Raw genomic sequence first — 22,996 nt, forward strand, 5'->3', positions numbered from 1 at the left:
CAATATAGGAGAAAACAGAGTGAAACCTAAAAATTCAAACTGTTACTGGAAATGAACGCTTCAACATAGAAGAACGAAATTTGGGGAACCAAGTCGCCTTAGTGTACTGATCATTACCTGAAAGTATCATCCAGTTTGGGTGAAAAAATGTTTGCTGAGATTTCTGGAGATTCGTAATTTTGGGAAACTTGGCAACCCCTTCCCATGAAAGTGTTTCTCGCCAGTCACTGCTTAGGGCTACATCAAGAGGAAACAAAACGTAGAGATAGAACGTGAAACTACTTTGTTGTGTCAAGTTTCAAGAAGCTAGCACAAACCGTGTTGGATTTAGAGTTCCAAATACATCTATCAATATAGGAGAAAACAGAGTGAAACCTAAAAATTCAAACTGTTACTGAAAATGAACGCTTCAACATAGAAGAACGAAATTTGGGGAACCAAGTCGCCTTAGTGTACTGATCATTACCTGAAAGTATCATCCAGTTTGGGTGAAAAAATGTTTGCTGAGATTTCTGGAGATTCGTAATTTTGGGAAGCTTGGCAACCCCTTCCCATGAAAGTGTTTCTCGCCAGTCACTGCTTAGGGCTACATCAAGAGGAAACAAAACGTAGAGATAGAACGTGAAACTACTTTGTTGTGTCAAGTTTCAAGAAGCTAGCACAAACCGTGTTGGATTTAGAGTTCCAAATACATCTATCAATATAGGAGAAAACAGAGTGAAACCTAAAAATTCAAACTGTTACTGGAAATGAACGCTTCAACATAGAAGAACGAAATTTGGGGAACCAAGTCGCCTTAGTGTACTGATCATTACCTGAAAGTATCATCCAGTTTGGGTGAAAAAATATTTGCTGAGATTTCTGGAGATTCGTAATTTTGGGAAACTTGGCATCCCCTTCCCATGAAAGTGTTTCTCGCCAGTCACTGCTTAGGGCTACATCAAGAGGAAACAAAACATAGAGATAGAACGTGAAACTACTTTGTTGTGTGAAGTTTCAAGAAGCTAGCACAAACCGTGTTGGTTTTAGAGTTCCAAATACATCTATCAATATAGGAGAAAACAGAGTGAAACCTAAAAATTCAAACTGTTACTGGAAATGAACGCTTCAACATAGAAGAACGAAATTTGGGGAACCAAGTCGCCTTAGTGTACTGATCATAACCTGAAAGTATCATCCAGTTTGGGTGAAAAAATATTTGCTGAGATTTCTGGAGATTCGTAATTTTTGGAAGCTTGGCAACCCCTTCCGATGAAAGTGTTTCTCGCCAGTCACTGCTTAGGGCTACATCAAGAGGAAACAAAACGTAGAGATAGAACGTGAAACTACTTTGTTGTGTCAAGTTTCAAGAAGCTAGCACAAACCGTGTTGGATTTAGAGTTCCAAATACATCTATCAATATAGGAGAAAACAGAGTGAAACCTAAAAATTCAAACTGTTACTGGAAATGAACGCTTCAACATAGAAGAACGAAATTTGGGGAACCAAGTCGCCTTAGTGTACTGATCATTACCTGAAAGTATCATCCAGTTTGGGTGAAAAAATGTTTGCTGAGATTTCTGGAGATTCGTAATTTTGGGAAGCTTGGCATCCCCTTCCCATGAAAGTGTTTCTCGCCAGTCACTGCTTAGGGCTACATCAAGAGGAAACAAAACGTAGAGATAGAACGTGAAACTACTTTGTTGTGTCAAGTTTCAAGAAGCTAGCACAAACCGTGTTGGATTTAGAGTTCCAAATACATCTATCAATATAGGAGAAAACAGAGTGAAACCTAAAAATTCAAACTGTTACTGGAAATGAACGCTTCAACATAGAAGAACGAAATTTGGGGAACCAAGTCGCCTTTGTGTACTGATCATTACCTGAAAGTATCATCCAGTTTGGGTGAAAAAATATTTGCTGAGATTTCTGGAGATTCGTAATTTTGGGAAGCTTGGCAACCCCTTCCCATGAAAGTGTTTCTCGCCAGTCACTGCTTAGGGCTACATCAAGAGGAAACAAAACGTAGAGATAGAACGTGAAACTACTTTCTTGTGTCAAGTTTCAAGAAGCTAGCACAAACCGTGTTGGATTTAGAGTTCCAAATACATCTATCAATATAGGAGAAAACAGAGTGAAACCTAAAAATTCAAACTGTTACTGGAAATGAACGCTTCAACATAGAAGAACGAAATTTGGGGAACCAAGTCGCCTTAGTGTACTGATCATTACCTGAAAGTATCATCCAGTTTGGGTGAAAAAATATTTGCTGAGATTTCTGGAGATTCGTAATTTTGGGAAACTTGGCATCCCCTTCCCATGAAAGTGTTTCTCGCCAGTCACTGCTTAGGGCTACATCAAGAGGAAACAAAACATAGAGATAGAACGTGAAACTACTTTGTTGTGTGAAGTTTCAAGAAGCTAGCAAAAACCGTGTTGGATTTAGAGTTCCAAATACATCTATCAATATAGGAGAAAACAGAGTGAAACCTAAAAATTCAAACTGTTACTGGAAATGAACGCTTCAACATAGAAGAACGAAATTTGGGGAACCAAGTCGCCTTAGTGTACTGATCATTACCTGAAAGTATCATCCAGTTTGGGTGAAAAAATATTTGCTGAGATTTCTGGAGATTCGTAATTTTTGGAAGCTTGGCAACCCCTTCCGATGAAAGTGTTTCTCGCCAGTCACTGCTTAGGGCTACATCAAGAGGAAACAAAACGTAGAGATAGAACGTGAAACTACTTTGTTGTGTCAAGTTTCAAGAAGCTAGCACAAACCGTGTTGGATTTAGAGTTCCAAATACATCTATCAATATAGGAGAAAACAGAGTGAAACCTAAAAATTCAAACTGTTACTGGAAATGAACGCTTCAACATAGAAGAACGAAATTTGGGGAACCAAGTCGCCTTAGTGTACTGATCATTACCTGAAAGTATCATCCAGTTTGGGTGAAAAAATGTTTGCTGAGATTTCTGGAGATTCGTAATTTTGGGAAGCTTGGCATCCCCTTCCCATGAAAGTGTTTCTTGCCAGTCACTGCTTAGGGCTACATCAAGAGGAAACAAAACTTAGAGATAGAACGTGAAACTACTTTGTTGTGTCAAGTTTCAAGAAGCTAGCACAAACCGTGTTGGATTTAGAGTTCCAAATACATCTATCAATATAGGAGAAAACAGAGTGAAACCTAAAAATTCAAACTGTTACTGGAAATGAACGCTTCAACATAGAAGAACGAAATTTGGGGAACCAAGTCGCCTTAGTGTACTGATCATTACCTGAAAGTATCATCCAGTTTGGGTGAAAAAATATTTGCTGAGATTTCTGGAGATTCGTAATTTTGGGAAGCTTGGCAACCCCTTCCCATGAAAGTGTTTCTCGCCAGTCACTGCTTAGGGCTACATCAAGAAGAAACAAAACGTAGAGATAGAACGTGAAACTACTTTCTTGTGTCAAGTTTCAAGAAGCTAGAACAAACCGTTTTGGATTTAGAGTTCCAAATACATCTATCAATATAGGAGAAAACAGAGTGAAACCTAAAAATTCAAACTGTTACTGGAAATGAACGCTTCAACATAGAAGAACGAAATTTGGGGAACCAAGTCGCCTTAGTGTACTGATCATTACCTGAAAGTATCATCCAGTTTGGGTGAAAAAATATTTGCTGAGATTTCTGGAGATTCGTAATTTTGAGAAGCTTGGCAACCCCTTCCGATGAAAGTGTTTCTCGCCAGTCACTGCTTAGGGCTACATCAAGAGGAAACAAAACGTAGAGATAGAACGTGAAACTACTTTCTTGTGTCAAGTTTCAAGAAGCTAGAACAAACCGTGTTGGATTTAGAGTTCCAAATACATCTATCAATATAGGAGAAAACAGAGTGAAACCTAAAAATTCAAACTGTTACTGGAAATGAACGCTTCAACATAGAAGAATGTAATCTGGGGAACCAAGTCGCCTTAGTATACTGATCATTACCTGAAAGTATCATCCAGTTTGGGTGAAAAAATGTTTGCTGAGATTTCTGGAGATTCGTAATTTTGGGAAGCTTGGCAACCCCTTCCCATGAAAGTGTTTCTCGCCAGTCACTGCTTAGGGCTACATCAAGAGGAAACAAAACGTCGAGATAGAACGTGAAACTACTTTGTTGTGTCAAGTTTCAAGAAGCTAGCACAAACCGTGTTGGATTTAGAGTTCCAAATACATCTCTCAATATAGGAGAAAACAGAGTGAAACCTAAAAATTCAAACTGTTACTGGAAATGAACGCTTCAACATAGAAGAACGTAATCTGGGGAACCAAGTCGCCTTAGTGTACTGATCATTACCTGAAAGTATCATCCAGTTTGGGTGAAAAAATGTTTGCTGAGATTTCTGGAGATTCGTAATTTTGGGAAGCTTGGCAACCCCTTCCCATGAAAGTGTTTCTCGCCAGTCACTGCTTAGGGCTACATCAAGAGGAAACAAAACGTAGAGATAGAACGTGAAACTACTTTGTTGTGTCAAGTTTCAAGAAGCTAGCACAAACCGTGTTGGATTTAGAGTTCCAAATACATCTATCAATATAGGAGAAAACAGAGTGAAACCTAAAAATTCAAACTGTTACTGGAAATGAACGCTTCAACATAGAAGAACGTAATCTGGGGTACCAAGTCGCCTTAGTGTACTGATCATTACCTGAAAGTATCATCCAGTTTGGGTGAAAAAATGTTTGCTGAGATTTCTGGAGATTCGTAATTTTGGGAAGCTTGGCAACCCCTTCCCATGAAAGTGTTTCTCGCCAGTCACTCCTTAGGGCTACATCAAGAGGAAACAAAACGTAGAGATAGAACGTGAAACTACTTTGTTGTGTCAAGTTTCAAGAAGCTAGCACAAACCGTGTTGGATTTAGAGTTCCAAATACATCTATCAATATAGGAGAAAACAGAGTGAAACCTAAAAATTCAAACTGTTACTGGAAATGAACGCTTCAACATAGAAGAACGAAATTTGGGGAACCAAGTCGCCTTTGTGTACTGATCATTACCTGAAAGTATCATCCAGTTTGGGTGAAAAAATGTTTGCTGAGATTTCTGGAGATTCGTAATTTTGGGAAACTTGGCAACCCCTTCCCATGAAAGTGTTTCTCGCCAGTCACTGCTTAGGGCTACATCAAGAGGAAACAAAACGGAGAGATAGAACGTGAAACTACTTTGTTGTGTCAAGTTTCAAGAAGCTAGCACAAACCGTGTTGGATTTAGAGTTCCAAATACATCTATCAATATAGGAGAAAACAGAGTGAAACCTAAAAATTCAAACTGTTACTGGAAATGAACGCTTCAACATAGAAGAACGAAATTTGGGGAACCAAGTCGCCGTAGTGTACTGATCATTACCTGAAAGTATCATCCAGTTTGGGTGAAAAAATGTTTGCTGAGATTTCTGGAGATTCGTAATTTTGGGAAGCTTGGCATCCCCTTCCCATGAAAGTGTTTCTCGCCAGTCACTGCTTAGGGCTACATCAAGAGGAAACAAAACGTAGAGATAGAACGTGAAACTACTTTGTTGTGTCAAGTTTCAAGAAGCTAGCACAAACCGTGTTGGATTTAGAGTTCCAAATACATCTATCAATATAGGAGAAAACAGAGTGAAACCTAAAAATTCAAACTGTTACTGGAAATGAACGCTTCAACATAGAAGAACGAAATTTGGGGAACCAAGTCGCCTTAGTGTACTGATCATTACCTGAAAGTATCATCCAGTTTGGGTGAAAAAATATTTGCTGAGATTTCTGGAGATTCGTAATTTTGGGAAGCTTGGCAACCCCTTCCCATGAAAGTGTTTCTCGCCAGTCACTGCTTAGGGCTACATCAAGAGGAAACAAAACGTAGAGATAGAACGTGAAACTACTTTCTTGTGTCAAGTTTCAAGAAGCTAGAACAAACCGTGTTGGATTTAGAGTTCCAAATACATCTATCAATATAGGAGAAAACAGAGTGAAACCTAAAAATTCAAACTGTTACTGGAAATGAACGCTTCAACATAGAAGAACGTAATCTGGGGAACCAAGTCGCCTTAGTGTACTGATCATTACCTGAAAGTATCATCCAGTTTGGGTGAAAAAATGTTTGCTGAGATTTCTGGAGATTCGTAATTTTGGGAAGCTTGGCAACCCCTTCCCATGAAAGTGTTTCTCGCCAGTCACTGCTTAGGGCTACATCAAGAGGAAATAAAACGTAGAGATAGAACGTGAAACTACTTTGTTGTGTCAAGTTTCAAGAAGCTAGCACAAACCGTGTTGGATTTAGAGTTCCAAATACATCTATCAATATAGGAGAAAACAGAGTGAAACCTAAAAATTCAAACTCTTACTGGAAATGAACGCTTCAACATAGAAGAACGAAATTTGGGGAACCAAGTCGCCTTAGTGTACTGATCATTACCTGAAAGTATCATCCAGTTTGGGTGAAAAAATGTTTGCTGAGATTTCTGGAGATTCGTAATTTTTGGAAGCTTGGCAACCCCTTCCGATGAAAGTGTTTCTCGCCAGTCACTGCTTAGGGCTACATCAAGAGGAAACAAAACGTAGAGATAGAACGTGAAACTACTTTGTTGTGTCAAGTTTCAAGAAGCTAGCACAAACCGTGTTGGATTTAGAGTTCCAAATACATCTATCAATATAGGAGAAAACAGAGTGAAACCTAAAAATTCAAACTGTTACTGGAAATGAACACTTCAACATAGAAGAACGAAATTTGGGGAACCAAGTCGCCTTAGTGTACTGATCATTACCTGAAAGTATCATCCAGTTTGGGTGAAAAAATATTTGCTGAGATTTCTGGAGATTCGTAATTTTGGGAAGCTTGGCAACCCCTTCCCATGAAAGTGTTTCTCGCCAGTCACTGCTTAGGGCTACATCAAGAGGAAACAAAACGTAGAGATAGAACGTGAAACTACTTTCTTGTGTCAAGTTTCAAGAAGCTAGAACAAACCGTGTTGGATTTAGAGTTCCAAATACATCTATCAATATAGGAGAAAACAGAGTGAAACCTAAAAATTCAAACTGTTACTGGAAATGAACGCTTCAACATAGAAGAACGTAATCTGGGGAACCAAGTCGCCTTAGTGTACTGATCATTACCTGAAAGTATCATCCAGTTTGGGGGAAAAAATGTTTGCTGAGATTTCTGGAGATTCGTAATTTTGGGAAGCTTGGCAACCCCTTCCCATGAAAGTGTTTCTCGCCAGTCACTGCTTAGGGCTACATCAAGAGGAAACAAAACGTCGAGATAGAACGTGAAACTACTTTGTTGTGTCAAGTTTCAAGAAGCTAGCACAAACCGTGTTGGATTTAGAGTTCCAAATACATCTATCAATATAGGAGAAAACAGAGTGAAACCTAAAAATTCAAACTCTTACTGGAAATGAACGCTTCAACATAGAAGAACGAAATTTGGGGAACCAAGTCGCCTTAGTGTACTGATCATTACCTGAAAGTATCATCCAGTTTGGGTGAAAAAATGTTTGCTGAGATTTCTGGAGATTCGTAATTTTGGGAAGCTTGGCAACCCCTTCCCATGAAAGTGTTTCTCGCCAGTCACTGCTTAGGGCTACATCAAGAGGAAACAAAACGTAGAGATAGAACGTGAAACTACTTTGTTGTGTGAAGTTTCAAGAAGCTAGCAAAAACCGTGTTGGATTTAGAGTTCCAAATACATCTATCAATATAGGAGAAAACAGAGTGAAACCTAAAAATTCAAACTGTTACTGGAAATGAACGCTTCAACATAGAAGAACGAAATTTGGGGAACCAAGTCGCCTTAGTGTACTGATCATTACCTGAAAGTATCATCCAGTTTGGGTGAAAAAATATTTGCTGAGATTTCTGGAGATTCGTAATTTTTGGAAGCTTGGCAACCCCTTCCGATGAAAGTGTTTCTCACCAGTCACTGCTTAGGGCTACATCAAGAGGAAATAAAACGTAGAGATAGAACGTGAAACTACTTTGTTGTGTCAAGTTTCAAGAAGCTAGCACAAACCGTGTTGGATTTAGAGTTCCAAATACATCTACAATATAGGAGAAAACAGAGTGAAACCTAAAAATTCAAACTGTTACTGGAAATGAACGCTTCAACATAGAAGAACGAAATTTGGGGAACCAAGTCGCCTTAGTGTACTGATCATTACCTGAAAGTATCATCCAGTTTGGGTGAAAAAATATTTGCTGAGATTTCTGGAGATTCGTAATTTTTGGAAGCTTGGCAACCCCTTCCGATGAAAGTGTTTCTCGCCAGTCACTGCTTAGGGCTACATCAAGAGGAAACAAAACGTAGAGATAGAACGTGAAACTACTTTGTTGTGTCAAGTTTCAAGAAGCTAGCACAAACCGTGTTGGATTTAGAGTTCCAAATACATCTATCAATATAGGAGAAAACAGAGTGAAACCTAAAAATTCAAACTGTTACTGGAAATGAACGCTTCAACATAGAAGAACGAAATTTGGGGAACCAAGTCGCCTTAGTGTACTGATCATTACCTGAAAGTATCATCCAGTTTGGGTGAAAAAATATTTGCTGAGATTTCTGGAGATTCGTAATTTTGGGAAGCTTGGCAACCCCTTCCCATGAAAGTGTTTCTCGCCAGTCACTGCTTAGGGCTACATCAAGAGGAAACAAAACGTAGAGATAGAACGTGAAACTACTTTCTTGTGTCAAGTTTCAAGAAGCTAGAACAAACCGTGTTGGATTTAGAGTTCCAAATACATCTATCAATATAGGAGAAAACAGAGTGAAACCTAAAAATTCAAACTGTTACTGGAAATGAACGCTTCAACATAGAAGAACGATATTTGGGGAACCAAGTCGCCTTAGTGTACTGATCATTACCTGAAAGTATCATCCAGTTTGGGTGAAAAAATGTTTGCTGAGATTTCTGGAGATTCGTAATTTTGGGAAGCTTGGCATCCCCTTCCCATGAAAGTGTTTCTCGCCAGTCACTGCTTAGGGCTACATCAAGAGGAAACAAAACTTAGAGATAGAACGTGAAACTACTTTGTTGTGTCAAGTTTCAAGAAGCTAGCACAAACCGTGTTGGATTTAGAGTTCCAAATACATCTATCAATATAGGAGAAAACAGAGTGAAACCTAAAAATTCAAACTGTTACTGGAAATGAACGCTTCAACATAGAAGAACGAAATTTGGGGAACCAAGTCGCCTTAGTGTACTGATCATTACCTGAAAGTATCATCCAGTTTGGGTGAAAAAATATTTGCTGAGATTTCTGGAGATTCGTAATTTTGGGAAGCTTGGCAACCCCTTCCCATGAAAGTGTTTCTCGCCAGTCACTGCTTAGGGCTACATCAAGAGGAAACAAAACGTAGAGATAGAACGTGAAACTACTTTCTTGTGTCAAGTTTCAAGAAGCTAGAACAAACCGTGTTGGATTTAGAGTTCCAAATACATCTATCAATATAGGAGAAAACAGAGTGAAACCTAAAAATTCAAACTGTTACTGGAAATGAACGCTTCAACATAGAAGAACGTAATCTGGGGAACCAAGTCGCCTTAGTGTACTGATCATTACCTGAAAGTATCATCCAGTTTGGGTGAAAAAATGTTTGCTGAGATTTCTGGAGATTTGTAATTTTGGGAAGCTTGGCAACCGCTTCCCATGAAAGTGTTTCTCGCCAGTCACTGCTTAGGGCTACATCAAGAGGAAACAAAACGTAGAGATAGAACGTGAAACTACTTTGTTGTGTCAAGTTTCAAGAAGCTAGCACAAACCGTGTTGGATTTAGAGTTCCAAATACATCTATCAATATAGGAGAAAACAGAGTGAAACCTAAAAATTCAAACTGTTACTGGAAATGAACGCTTCAACATAGAAGAACGAAATTTGGGGAACCAAGTCGCCTTAGTGTACTGATCATTACCTGAAAGTATCATCCAGTTTGGGTGAAAAAATGTTTGCTGAGATTTCTGGAGATTCGTAATTTTGGGAAGCTTGGCAACCCCTTCCCATGAAAGTGTTTCTCGCCAGTCACTGCTTAGGGCTACATCAAGAGGAAACAAAACGTAGAGATAGAACGTGAAACTACTTTGTTGTGTCAAGTTTCAAGAAGCTAGCACAAACCGTGTTGGATTTAGAGTTCCAAATACATCTATCAATATAGGAGAAAACAGAGTGAAACCTAAAAATTCAAACTGTTACTGGAAATGAACGCTTCAACATAGAAGAACGAAATTTGGGGAACCAAGTCGCCTTTGTGTACTGATCATTACCTGAAAGTATCATCCAGTTTGGGTGAAAAAATGTTTGCTGAGATTTCTGGAGATTCGTAATTTTGGGAAACTTGGCAACCCCTTCCCATGAAAGTGTTTCTCGCCAGTCACTGCTTAGGGCTACATCAAGAGGAAACAAAACGGAGAGATAGAACGTGAAACTACTTTGTTGTGTCAAGTTTCAAGAAGCTAGCACAAACCGTGTTGGATTTAGAGTTCCAAATACATCTATCAATATAGGAGAAAACAGAGTGAAACCTAAAAATTCAAACTGTTACTGGAAATGAACGCTTCAACATAGAAGAACGAAATTTGGGGAACCAAGTCGCCGTAGTGTACTGATCATTACCTGAAAGTATCATCCAGTTTGGGTGAAAAAATGTTTGCTGAGATTTCTGGAGATTCGTAATTTTGGGAAGCTTGGCAACCCCTTCCCATTAAAGTGTTTCTCGCCAGTCACTGCTTAGGGCTACATCAAGAGGAAACAAAACGTAGAGATAGAACGTGAAAATACTTTGTTGTGTCAAGTTTCAAGAAGCTAGCACAAACCGTGTTGGATTTAGAGTTCCAAATACATCTATCAATATAGGAGAAAACAGAGTGAAACCTAAAAATCCAAACTGTTACTGGAAATGAACGCTTCAACATAGAAGAATGAAATTTGGGGAACCAAGTCGCCTTAGTTTACTGATCATTACCTGAAAGTATCATCCAGTTTGGGTGAAAAAATATTTGCTGAGATTTCTGGAGATTCGTAATTTTTGGAAGCTTGGCAACCCCTTCCGATGAAAGTGTTTCTCACCAGTCACTGCTTAGGGCTACATCAAGAGGAAACAAAACGTAGAGATAGAACGTGAAACTACTTTGTTGTGTCAAGTTTCAAGAAGCTAGCACAAACCGTGTTGGATTTAGAGTTCCAAATACATCTATCAATATAGGAGAAAACAGAGTGAAACCTAAAAATTCAAACTGTTACTGGAAATGAACGCTTCAACATAGAAGAACGAAATTTGGGGAACCAAGTCGCCTTAGTGTACTGATCATTACCTGAAAGTATCATCCAGTTTGGGTGAAAAAATATTTGCTGAGATTTCTGGAGATTCGTAATTTTGGGAAGCTTGGCAACCCCTTCCCATGAAAGTGTTTCTCGCCAGTCACTGCTTAGGGCTACATCAAGAGGAAACAAAACGTAGAGATAGAACGTGAAACTACATTCTTGTGTCAAGTTTCAAGAAGCTAGAACAAACCGTGTTGGATTTAGAGTTCCAAATACATCTATCAATATAGGAGAAAACAGAGTGAAACCTAAAAATTCAAACTGTTACTGGAAATGAACGCTTCAACATAGAAGAACGTAATCTGGGGAACCAAGTGGCCTTAGTGTACTGATCATTTCCTGAAAGTATCATCCAGTTTGGGTGAAAAAATGTTTGCTGAGATTTCTGGAGATTCGTAATTTTGGGAAGCTTGGCAACCCCTTCCCATGAAAGTGTTTCTCGCCAGTCACTGCTTAGGGCTACATCAAGAGGAAACAAAACGTCGAGATAGAACATGAAACTACTTTGTTGTGTCAAGTTTCAAGAAGCTAGCACAAACCGTGTTGGATTTAGAGTTCCAAATACATCTATCAATATAGGAGAAAACAGAGTGAAACCTAAAAATTCAAACTGTTACTGGAAATGAACGCTTCAACATAGAAGAACGAAATTTGGGGAACCAAGTCGCCTTAGTGTACTGATCATTACCTGAAAGTATCATCCAGTTTGGGTGAAAAAATGTTTGCTGAGATTTCTGGAGATTCGTAATTTTGGGAAACTTGGCAACCCCTTCCCATGAAAGTGTTTCTCGCCAGTCACTGCTTAGGGCTACATCAAGAGGAAACAAAACGTAGAGATAGAACGTGAAACTACTTTCTTGTGTCAAGTTTCAAGAAGCTAGAACAAACCGTGTTGGATTTAGAGTTCCAAATACATCTATCAATATAGGAGAAAACAGAGTGAAACCTAAAAATTCAAACTGTTACTGGAAATGAACGCTTCAACATAGAGGAACGTAATCTGGGGAACCAAGTCACCTTAGTGTACTGATCATTACCTGAAAGTATCATCCAGTTTGGGTGAAAAAATGTTTGCTGAGATTTCTGGAGATTCGTAATTTTGGGAAGCTTGGCAACCCCTTCTCATGAAAGTGTTTCTCGCCAGTCACTGCTTAGGGCTACATCAAGAGGAAACAAAACGTCGAGATAGAACGTGAAACTACTTTGTTGTGTCAAGTTTCAAGAAGCTAGCACAAACCGTGTTGGATTTAGAGTTCCAAATACATCTATCAATATAGGAGAAAACAGAGTGAAACCTAAAAATTCAAACTGTTACTGGAAATGAACGCTTCAACATAGAAGAACGAAATTTGGGGAACCAAGTCGCCTTAGTGTACTGATCATTACCTGAAAGTATCATCCAGTTTGGGTGAAAAAATGTTTGCTGAGATTTCTGGAGATTCGTAATTTTGGGAAACTTGGCAACCCCTTCCCATGAAAGTGTTTCTCGCCAGTCACTGCTTAGGGCTACATCAAGAGGAAACAAAACGTAGAGATAGAACGTGAAACTACTTTGTTGTGTCAAGTTTCAAGAAGCTAGCACAAACCGTGTTGGATTTAGAGTTCCAAATACATCTATCAATATAGGAGAAAACAGAGTGAAACCTAAAAATTCAAACTGTTACTGAAAATGAACGCTTCAACATAGAAGAACGAAATTTGGGGAACCAAGTCGCCTTAGTGTACTGATCATTACCTGAAAGTATCATCCAGTTTGGGTGAAAAAATGTTTGCTGAGATTTCTGGAGATTCGTAATTTTGGGAAGCTTGGCAACCCCTTCCCATGAAAGTGTTTCTCGCCAGTCACTGCTTAGGGCTACATCAAGAGGAAACAAAACGTAGAGATAGAACGTGAAACTACTTTGTTGTGTCAAGTTTCAAGAAGCTAGCACAAACCGTGTTGGATTTAGAGTTCCAAATACATCTATCAATATAGGAGAAAACAGAGTGAAACCTAAAAATTCAAACTGTTACTGGAAATGAACGCTTCAACATAGAAGAACGAAATTTGGGGAACCAAGTCGCCTTAGTGTACTGATCATTACCTGAAAGTATCATCCAGTTTGGGTGAAAAAATATTTGCTGAGATTTCTGGAGATTCGTAATTTTGGGAAACTTGGCATCCCCTTCCCATGAAAGTGTTTCTCGCCAGTCACTGCTTAGGGCTACATCAAGAGGAAACAAAACATAGAGATAGAACGTGAAACTACTTTGTTGTGTGAAGTTTCAAGAAGCTAGCACAAACCGTGTTGGTTTTAGAGTTCCAAATACATCTATCAATATAGGAGAAAACAGAGTGAAACCTAAAAATTCAAACTGTTACTGGAAATGAACGCTTCAACATAGAAGAACGAAATTTGGGGAACCAAGTCGCCTTAGTGTACTGATCATTACCTGAAAGTATCATCCAGTTTGGGTGAAAAAATATTTGCTGAGATTTCTGGAGATTCGTAATTTTTGGAAGCTTGGCAACCCCTTCCGATGAAAGTGTTTCTCGCCAGTCACTGCTTAGGGCTACATCAAGAGGAAACAAAACGTAGAGATAGAACGTGAAACTACTTTGTTGTGTCAAGTTTCAAGAAGCTAGCACAAACCGTGTTGGATTTAGAGTTCCAAATACATCTATCAATATAGGAGAAAACAGAGTGAAACCTAAAAATTCAAACTGTTACTGGAAATGAACGCTTCAACATAGAAGAACGAAATTTGGGGAACCAAGTCGCCTTAGTGTACTGATCATTACCTGAAAGTATCATCCAGTTTGGGTGAAAAAATGTTTGCTGAGATTTCTGGAGATTCGTAATTTTGGGAAGCTTGGCATCCCCTTCCCATGAAAGTGTTTCTCGCCAGTCACTGCTTAGGGCTACATCAAGAGGAAACAAAACGTAGAGATAGAACGTGAAACTACTTTGTTGTGTCAAGTTTCAAGAAGCTAGCACAAACCGTGTTGGATTTAGAGTTCCAAATACATCTATCAATATAGGAGAAAACAGAGTGAAACCTAAAAATTCAAACTGTTACTGGAAATGAACGCTTCAACATAGAAGAACGAAATTTGGGGAACCAAGTCGCCTTTGTGTACTGATCATTACCTGAAAGTATCATCCAGTTTGGGTGAAAAAATATTTGCTGAGATTTCTGGAGATTCGTAATTTTGGGAAGCTTGGCAACCCCTTCCCATGAAAGTGTTTCTCGCCAGTCACTGCTTAGGGCTACATCAAGAGGAAACAAAACGTAGAGATAGAACATGAAACTACTTTCTTGTGTCAAGTTTCAAGAAGCTAGCACAAACCGTGTTGGATTTAGAGTTCCAAATACATCTATCAATATAGGAGAAAACAGAGTGAAACCTAAAAATTCAAACTGTTACTGGAAATGAACGCTTCAACATAGAAGAACGAAATTTGGGGAACCAAGTCGCCTTAGTGTACTGATCATTACCTGAAAGTATCATCCAGTTTGGGTGAAAAAATATTTGCTGAGATTTCTGGAGATTCGTAATTTTGGGAAGCTTGGCAACCCCTTCCGATGAAAGTGTTTCTCGCCAGTCACTGCTTAGGGCTACATCAAGAGGAAACAAAACGTAGAGATAGAACGTGAAACTACTTTGTTGTGTCAAGTTTCAAGAAGCTAGCACAAACCGTGTTGGATTTAGAGTTCCAAATACATCTATCAATATAGGAGAAAACAGAGTGAAACCTAAAAATTCAAACTGTTACTGGAAATGAACGCTTCAACATAGAAGAACGAAATTTGGGGAACCAAGTCGCCTTAGTGTACTGATCATTACCTGAAAGTATCATCCAGTTTGGGTGAAAAAATGTTTGCTGAGATTTCTGGAGATTCGTAATTTTGGGAAGCTTGGCATCCCCTTCCCATGAAAGTGTTTCTTGCCAGTCACTGCTTAGGGCTACATCAAGAGGAAACAAAACTTAGAGATAGAACGTGAAACTACTTTGTTGTGTCAAGTTTCAAGAAGCTAGCACAAACCGTGTTGGATTTAGAGTTCCAAATACATCTATCAATATAGGAGAAAACAGAGTGAAACCTAAAAATTCAAACTGTTACTGGAAATGAACGCTTCAACATAGAAGAACGAAATTTGGGGAACCAAGTCGCCTTAGTGTACTGATCATTACCTGAAAGTATCATCCAGTTTGGGTGAAAAAATATTTGCTGAGATTTCTGGAGATTCGTAATTTTGGGAAGCTTGGCAACCCCTTCCCATGAAAGTGTTTCTCGCCAGTCACTGCTTAGGGCTACATCAAGAGGAAACAAAACGGAGAGATAGAACGTGAAACTACTTTCTTGTGTCAAGTTTCAAGAAGCTAGAACAAACCGTTTTGGATTTAGAGTTCCAAATACATCTATCAATATAGGAGAAAACAGAGTGAAACCTAAAAATTCAAACTGTTACTGGAAATGAACGCTTCAACATAGAAGAACGAAATTTGGGGAACCAAGTCGCCTTAGTGTACTGATCATTACCTGAAAGTATCATCCAGTTTGGGTGAAAAAATATTTGCTGAGATTTCTGGAGATTCGTAATTTTGAGAAGCTTGGCAACCCCTTCCGATGAAAGTGTTTCTCGCCAGTCACTGCTTAGGGCTACATCAAGAGGAAACAAAACGTAGAGATAGAACGTGAAACTACTTTCTTGTGTCAAGTTTCAAGAAGCTAGAACAAACCGTGTTGGATTTAGAGTTCCAAATACATCTATCAATATAGGAGAAAACAGAGTGAAACCTAAAAATTCAAACTGTTACTGGAAATGAACGCTTCAACATAGAAGAACGTAATCTGGGGAACCAAGTCGCCTTAGTATACTGATCATTACCTGAAAGTATCATCCAGTTTGGGTGAAAAAATGTTTGCTGAGATTTCTGGAGATTCGTAATTTTGGGAAGCTTGGCAACCCCTTCCCATGAAAGTGTTTCTCGCCAGTCACTGCTTAGGGCTACATCAAGAGGAAACAAAACGTCGAGATAGAACGTGAAACTACTTTGTTGTGTCAAGTTTCAAGAAGCTAGCACAAACCGTGTTGGATTTAGAGTTCCAAATACATCTCTCAATATAGGAGAAAACAGAGTGAAACCTAAAAATTCAAACTGTTACTGGAAATGAACGCTTCAACATAGAAGAACGTAATCTGGGGAACCAAGTCGCCTTAGTGTACTGATCATTACCTGAAAGTATCATCCAGTTTGGGTGAAAAAATGTTTGCTGAGATTTCTGGAGATTCGTAATTTTGGGAAGCTTGGCAACCCCTTCCCATGAAAGTGTTTCTCGCCAGTCACTGCTTAGGGCTACATCAAGAGGAAACAAAACGTAGAGATAGAACGTGAAACTACTTTGTTGTGTCAAGTTTCAAGAAGCTAGCACAAACCGTGTTGGATTTAGAGTTCCAAATACATCTATCAATATAGGAGAAAACAGAGTGAAACCTAAAAATTCAAACTGTTACTGGAAATGAACGCTTCAACATAGAAGAACGTAATCTGGGGTACCAAGTCGCCTTAGTGTACTGATCATTACCTGAAAGTATCATCCAGTTTGGGTGAAAAAATGTTTGCTGAGATTTCTGGAGATTCGTAATTTTGGGAAGCTTGGCAACCCCTTCCCATGAAAGTGTTTCTCGCCAGTCACTCCTTAGGGCTACATCAAGAGGAAACAAAACGTAGAGATAGAACGTGAAACTACTTTGTTGTGTCAAGTTTCAAGAAGCTAGCACAAACCGTGTTGGATTTAGAGTTCCAAATACATCTATCAATATAGGAGAAAACAGAGTGAAACCTAAAAATTCAAACTGTTACTGGAAATGAACGCTTCAACATAGAAGAACGAAATTTGGGGAACCAAGTCGCCTTTGTGTACTGATCATTACCTGAAAGTATCATCCAGTTTGGGTGAAAAAATGTTTGCTGAGATTTCTGGAGATTCGTAATTTTGGGAAACTTGGCAACCCCTTCCCATGAAAGTGTTTCTCGCCAGTCACTGCTTAGGGCTACATCAAGAGGAAACAAAACGGAGAGATAGAACGTGAAACTACTTTGTTGTGTCAAGTTTCAAGAAGCTAGCACAAACCGTGTTGGATTTAGAGTTCCAAATACATCTATCAATATAGGAGAAAACAGAGTGAAACCTAAAAATTCAAACTGTTACTGGAAATGAACGCTTCAACATAGAAGAACGAAATTTGGGGAACCAAGTCGCCGTAGTGTACTGATCATTACCTGAAAGTATCATCCAGTTTGGGTGAAAAAATGTTTGCTGAGATTTCTGGAGATTCGTAATTTTGGGAAGCTTGGCATCCCCTTCCCATGAAAGTGTTTCTCGCCAGTCACTGCTTAGGGCTACATCAAGAGGAAACAAAACGTAGAGATAGAACGTGAAACTACTTTGTTGTGTCAAGTTTCAAGAAGCTAGCACAAACCGTGTTGGATTTAGAGTTCCAAATACATCTATCAATATAGGAGAAAACAGAGTGAAACCTAAAAATTCAAACTGTTACTGGAAATGAACGCTTCAACATAGAAGAACGAAATTTGGGGAACCAAGTCGCCTTAGTGTACTGATCATTACCTGAAAGTATCATCCAGTTTGGGTGAAAAAATATTTGCTGAGATTTCTGGAGATTCGTAATTTTGGGAAGCTTGGCAACCCCTTCCCATGAAAGTGTTTCTCGCCAGTCACTGCTTAGGGCTACATCAAGAGGAAACAAAACGTAGAGATAGAACGTGAAACTACTTTCTTGTGTCAAGTTTCAAGAAGCTAGAACAAACCGTGTTGGATTTAGAGTTCCAAATACATCTATCAATATAGGAGAAAACAGAGTGAAACCTAAAAATTCAAACTGTTACTGGAAATGAACGCTTCAACATAGAAGAACGTAATCTGGGGAACCAAGTCGCCTTAGTGTACTGATCATTACCTGAAAGTATCATCCAGTTTGGGTGAAAAAATGTTTGCTGAGATTTCTGGAGATTCGTAATTTTGGGAAGCTTGGCAACCCCTTCCCATGAAAGTATTTCTCGCCAGTCACTGCTTAGGGCTACATCAAGAGGAAACAAAACGTAGAGATAGAACGTGAAACTACTTTGTTGTGTCAAGTTTCAAGAAGCTAGCACAAACCGTGTTGGATTTAGAGTTCCAAATACATCTATCAATATAGGAGAAAACAGAGTGAAACCTAAAAATTCAAACTGTTACTGGAAATGAACGCTTCAACATAGAAGAACGTAATTTGGGGAACCAAGTCGCCTTAGTGTGCTGATCATTACCTGAAAGTATTATCCAGTTTGGGTGAAAAAATGTTTGCTGAGATTTCTGGAGATTCGTAATTTTGGGAAGCTTGGCAACCCCTTCCCATGAAAGTGTTTCTCGCCAGTCACTCCTTAGGGCTACATCAAGAGGAAACAAAACGTAGAGATAGAACGTGAAACTACTTTGTTGTGTCAAGTTTCAAGAAGCTAGCACAAACCGTGTTGGATTTAGAGTTCCAAATACATCTATCAATATAGGAGAAAACAGAGTGAAACCTAAAAATTCAAACTGTTACTGGAAATGAACGCTTCAACATAGAAGAACGAAATTTGGGGAACCAAGTCGCCTTTGTGTACTGATCATTACCTGAAAGTATCATCCAGTTTGGGTGAAAAAATGTTTGCTGAGATTTCTGGAGATTCGTAATTTTGGGAAACTTGGCAACCCCTTCCCATGAAAGTGTTTCTCGCCAGTCACTGCTTAGGGCTACATCAAGAGGAAACAAAACGGAGAGATAGAACGTGAAACTACTTTGTTGTGTCAAGTTTCAAGAAGCTAGCACAAACCGTGTTGGATTTAGAGTTCCAAATACATCTATCAATATAGGAGAAAACAGAGTGAAACCTAAAAATTCAAACTGTTACTGGAAATGAACGCTTCAACATAGAAGAACGAAATTTGGGGAACCAAGTCGCCGTAGTGTACTGATCATTACCTGAAAGTATCATCCAGTTTGGGTGAAAAAATGTTTGCTGAGATTTCTGGAGATTCGTAATTTTGGGAAGCTTGGCAACCCCTTCCCATGAAAGTGTTTCTCGCCAGTCACTGCTTAGGGCTACATCAAGAGGAAACAAAACGTAGAGATAGAACGTGAAAATACTTTGTTGTGTCAAGTTTCAAGAAGCTAGCACAAACCGTGTTGGATTTAGAGTTCCAAATACATCTATCAATATAGGAGAAAACAGAGTGAAACCTAAAAATCCAAACTGTTACTGGAAATGAACGCTTCAACATAGAAGAACGAAATTTGGGGAACCAAGTCGCCTTAGTTTACTGATCATTACCTGAAAGTATCATCCAGTTTGGGTGAAAAAATATTTGCTGAGATTTCTGGAGATTCGTAATTTTTGGAAGCTTGGCAACCCCTTCCGATGAAAGTGTTTCTCGCCAGTCACTGCTTAGGGCTACATCAAGAGGAAACAAAACGTAGAGATAGAACGTGAAACTACTTTGTTGTGTCAAGTTTCAAGAAGCTAGCACAAACCGTGTTGGATTTAGAGTTCCAAATACATCTATCAATATAGGAGAAAACAGAGTGAAACCTAAAAATTCAAACTGTTACTGGAAATGAACGCTTCAACATAGAAGAACGAAATTTGGGGAACCAAGTCGCCTTAGTGTACTGATAATTACCTGAAAGTATCATCCAGTTTGGGTGAAAAAATGTTTGCTGAGATTTCTGGAGATTCGTAATTTTGGGAAGCTTGGCAACCCCTTCCCATGAAAGTGTTTCTCGCCAGTCACTGCTTAGGGCTACATCAAGAGGAAATAAAACGTAGAGATAGAACGTGAAACTACTTTGTTGTGTCAAGTTTCAAGAAGCTAGCACAAACCGTGTTGGATTTAGAGTTCCAAATACATCTATCAATATAGGAGAAAACAGAGTGAAACCTAAAAATTCAAACTCTTACTGGAAATGAACGCTTCAACATAGAAGAACGAAATTTGGGGAACCAAGTCGCCTTAGTGTACTGATCATTACCTGAAAGTATCATCCAGTTTGGGTGAAAAAATGTTTGCTGAGATTTCTGGAGATTCGTAATTTTGGGAAGCTTGGCATCCCCTTCCCATGAAAGTGTTTCTCGCCAGTCACTGCTTAGGGCTACATCAAGAGGAAACAAAACGTAGAGATAGAACGTGAAACTACTTTGTTGTGTCAAGTTTCAAGAAGCTAGCACAAACCGTGTTGGATTTAGAGTTCCAAATACATCTATCAATATAGGAGAAAACAGAGTGAAACCTAAAAATTCAAACTGTTACTGGAAATGAACACTTCAACATAGAAGAACGATATTTGGGGAACCAAGTCGCCTTAGTGTACTGATCATTACCTGAAAGTATCATCCAGTTTGGGTGAAAAAATATTTGCTGAGATTTCTGGAGATTCGTAATTTTGGGAAGCTTGGCAACCCCTTTCCATGAAAGTGTTTCTCGCCAGTCACTGCTTAGGGCTACATCAAGAGGAAACAAAACGTAGAGATAGAACGTGAAACTACTTTCTTGTGTCAAGTTTCAAGAAGCTAGAACAAACCGTGTTGGATTTAGAGTTCCAAATACATCTATCAATATAGGAGAAAACAGAGTGATACCTAAAAATTCAAACTGTTACTGGAAATGAACGCTTCAACATAGAAGAACGTAATCTGGGGAACCAAGTCGCCTTAGTGTACTGATCATTACCTGAAAGTATCATCCAGTTTGGGTGAAAAAATGTTTGCTGAGATTTCTGGAGATTCGTAATTTTGGGAAGCTTGGCAACCCCTTCCCATGAAAGTGTTTCTCGCCAGTCACTGCTTAGGGCTACATCAAGAGGAAACAAAACGTCGAGATAGAACGTGAAACTACTTTGTTGTGTCAAGTTTCAAGAAGCTAGCACAAACCGTGTTGGATTTAGAGTTCCAAATACATCTATCAATATAGGAGAAAACAGAGTGAAACCTAAAAATTCAAACTGTTACTGGAAATGAACGCTTCAACATAGAAGAACGAAATTTGGGGAACCAAGTCGCCTTAGTGTACTGATCATTACCTGAAAGTATCATCCAGTTTTCGTGAAAAAATGTTTGCTGAGATTTCTGGAGATTCGTAATTTTGGGAAACTTGGCAACCCCTTCCCATGAAAGTGTTTCTCGCCAGTCACTGCTTAGGGCTACATCAAGAGGAAACAAAACAGAGAGATAGAACGTGAAACTACTTTGTTGTGTCAAGTTTCAAGAAGCTAGCACAAACCGTGTTGGATTTAGAGTTCCAAATACATCTATCAATATAGGAGAAAACAGAGTGAAACCTAAAAATTCAAACTGTTACTGGAAATGAACGCTTCAACATAGAAGAACGAAATTTGGGGAACCAAGTTGCCGTAGTGTACTGATCATTACCTGAAAGTATCATCCAGTTTGGGTGAAAAAATGTTTGCTGAGATTTCTGGAGATTCGTAATTTTGGGAAGCTTGGCAACCCCTTCCCATGAAAGTGTTTCTCGCCAGTCACTGCTTAGGGCTACATCAAGAGGAAACAAAACGTAGAGATAGAACGTGAAAATACTTTGTTGTGTCAAGTTTCAAGAAGCTAGCACAAACCGTGTTGGATTTAGAGTTCCAAATACATCTATCAATATAGGAGAAAACAGAGTGAAACCTAAAAATCCAAACTGTTACTGGAAATGAACGCTTCAACATAGAAGAACGAAATTTGGGGAACCAAGTCGCCTTAGTTTACTGATCATTACCTGAAAGTATCATCCAGTTTGGGTGAAAAAATATTTGCTGAGATTTCTGGAGATTCGTAATTTTTGGAAGCTTGGAAACCCCTTCCGATGAAAGTGTTTCTCGCCAGTCACGGCTTAGGGCTACATCAAGAGGAAACAAAACGTAGAGATAGAACGTGAAACTACTTTGTTGTGTCAAGTTTCAAGAAGCTAGCACAAACCGTGTTGGATTTAGAGTTCCAAATACATCTATCAATATAGGAGAAAACAGAGTGAAACCTAAAAATTCAAACTGTTACTGGAAATGAACGCTTCAACATAGAAGAACGAAATTTGGGGAACCAAGTCGCCTTAGTGTACTGATAATTACCTGAAAGTATCATCCAGTTTGGGTGAAAAAATGTTTGCTGAGATTTCTGGAGATTCGTAATTTTGGGAAGCTTGGCAACCCCTTCCCATGAAAGTGTTTCTCGCCAGTCACTGCTTAGGGCTACATCAAGAGGAAATAAAACGTAGAGATAGAACGTGAAACTACTTTGTTGTGTCAAGTTTCAAGAAGCTAGCACAAACCGTGTTGGATTTAGAGTTCCAAATACATCTATCAATATAGGAGAAAACAGAGTGAAACCTAAAAATTCAAACTCTTACTGGAAATGAACGCTTCAACATAGAAGAACGAAATTTGGGGAACCAAGTCGCCTTAGTGTACTGATCATTACCTGAAAGTATCATCCAGTTTGGGTGAAAAAATGTTTGCTGAGATTTCTGGAGATTCGTAATTTTGGGAAGCTTGGCATCCCCTTCCCATGAAAGTGTTTCTCGCCAGTCACTGCTTAGGGCTACATCAAGAGGAAACAAAACGTAGAGATAGAACGTGAAACTACTTTGTTGTGTCAAGTTTCAAGAAGCTAGCA

The sequence above is a fragment of the Spermophilus citellus genome (assembly GCF_964194105.1).
Source record: "Spermophilus citellus genome assembly, chromosome: 2".
NCBI lineage: Eukaryota > Metazoa > Chordata > Mammalia > Rodentia > Sciuridae > Spermophilus > Spermophilus citellus.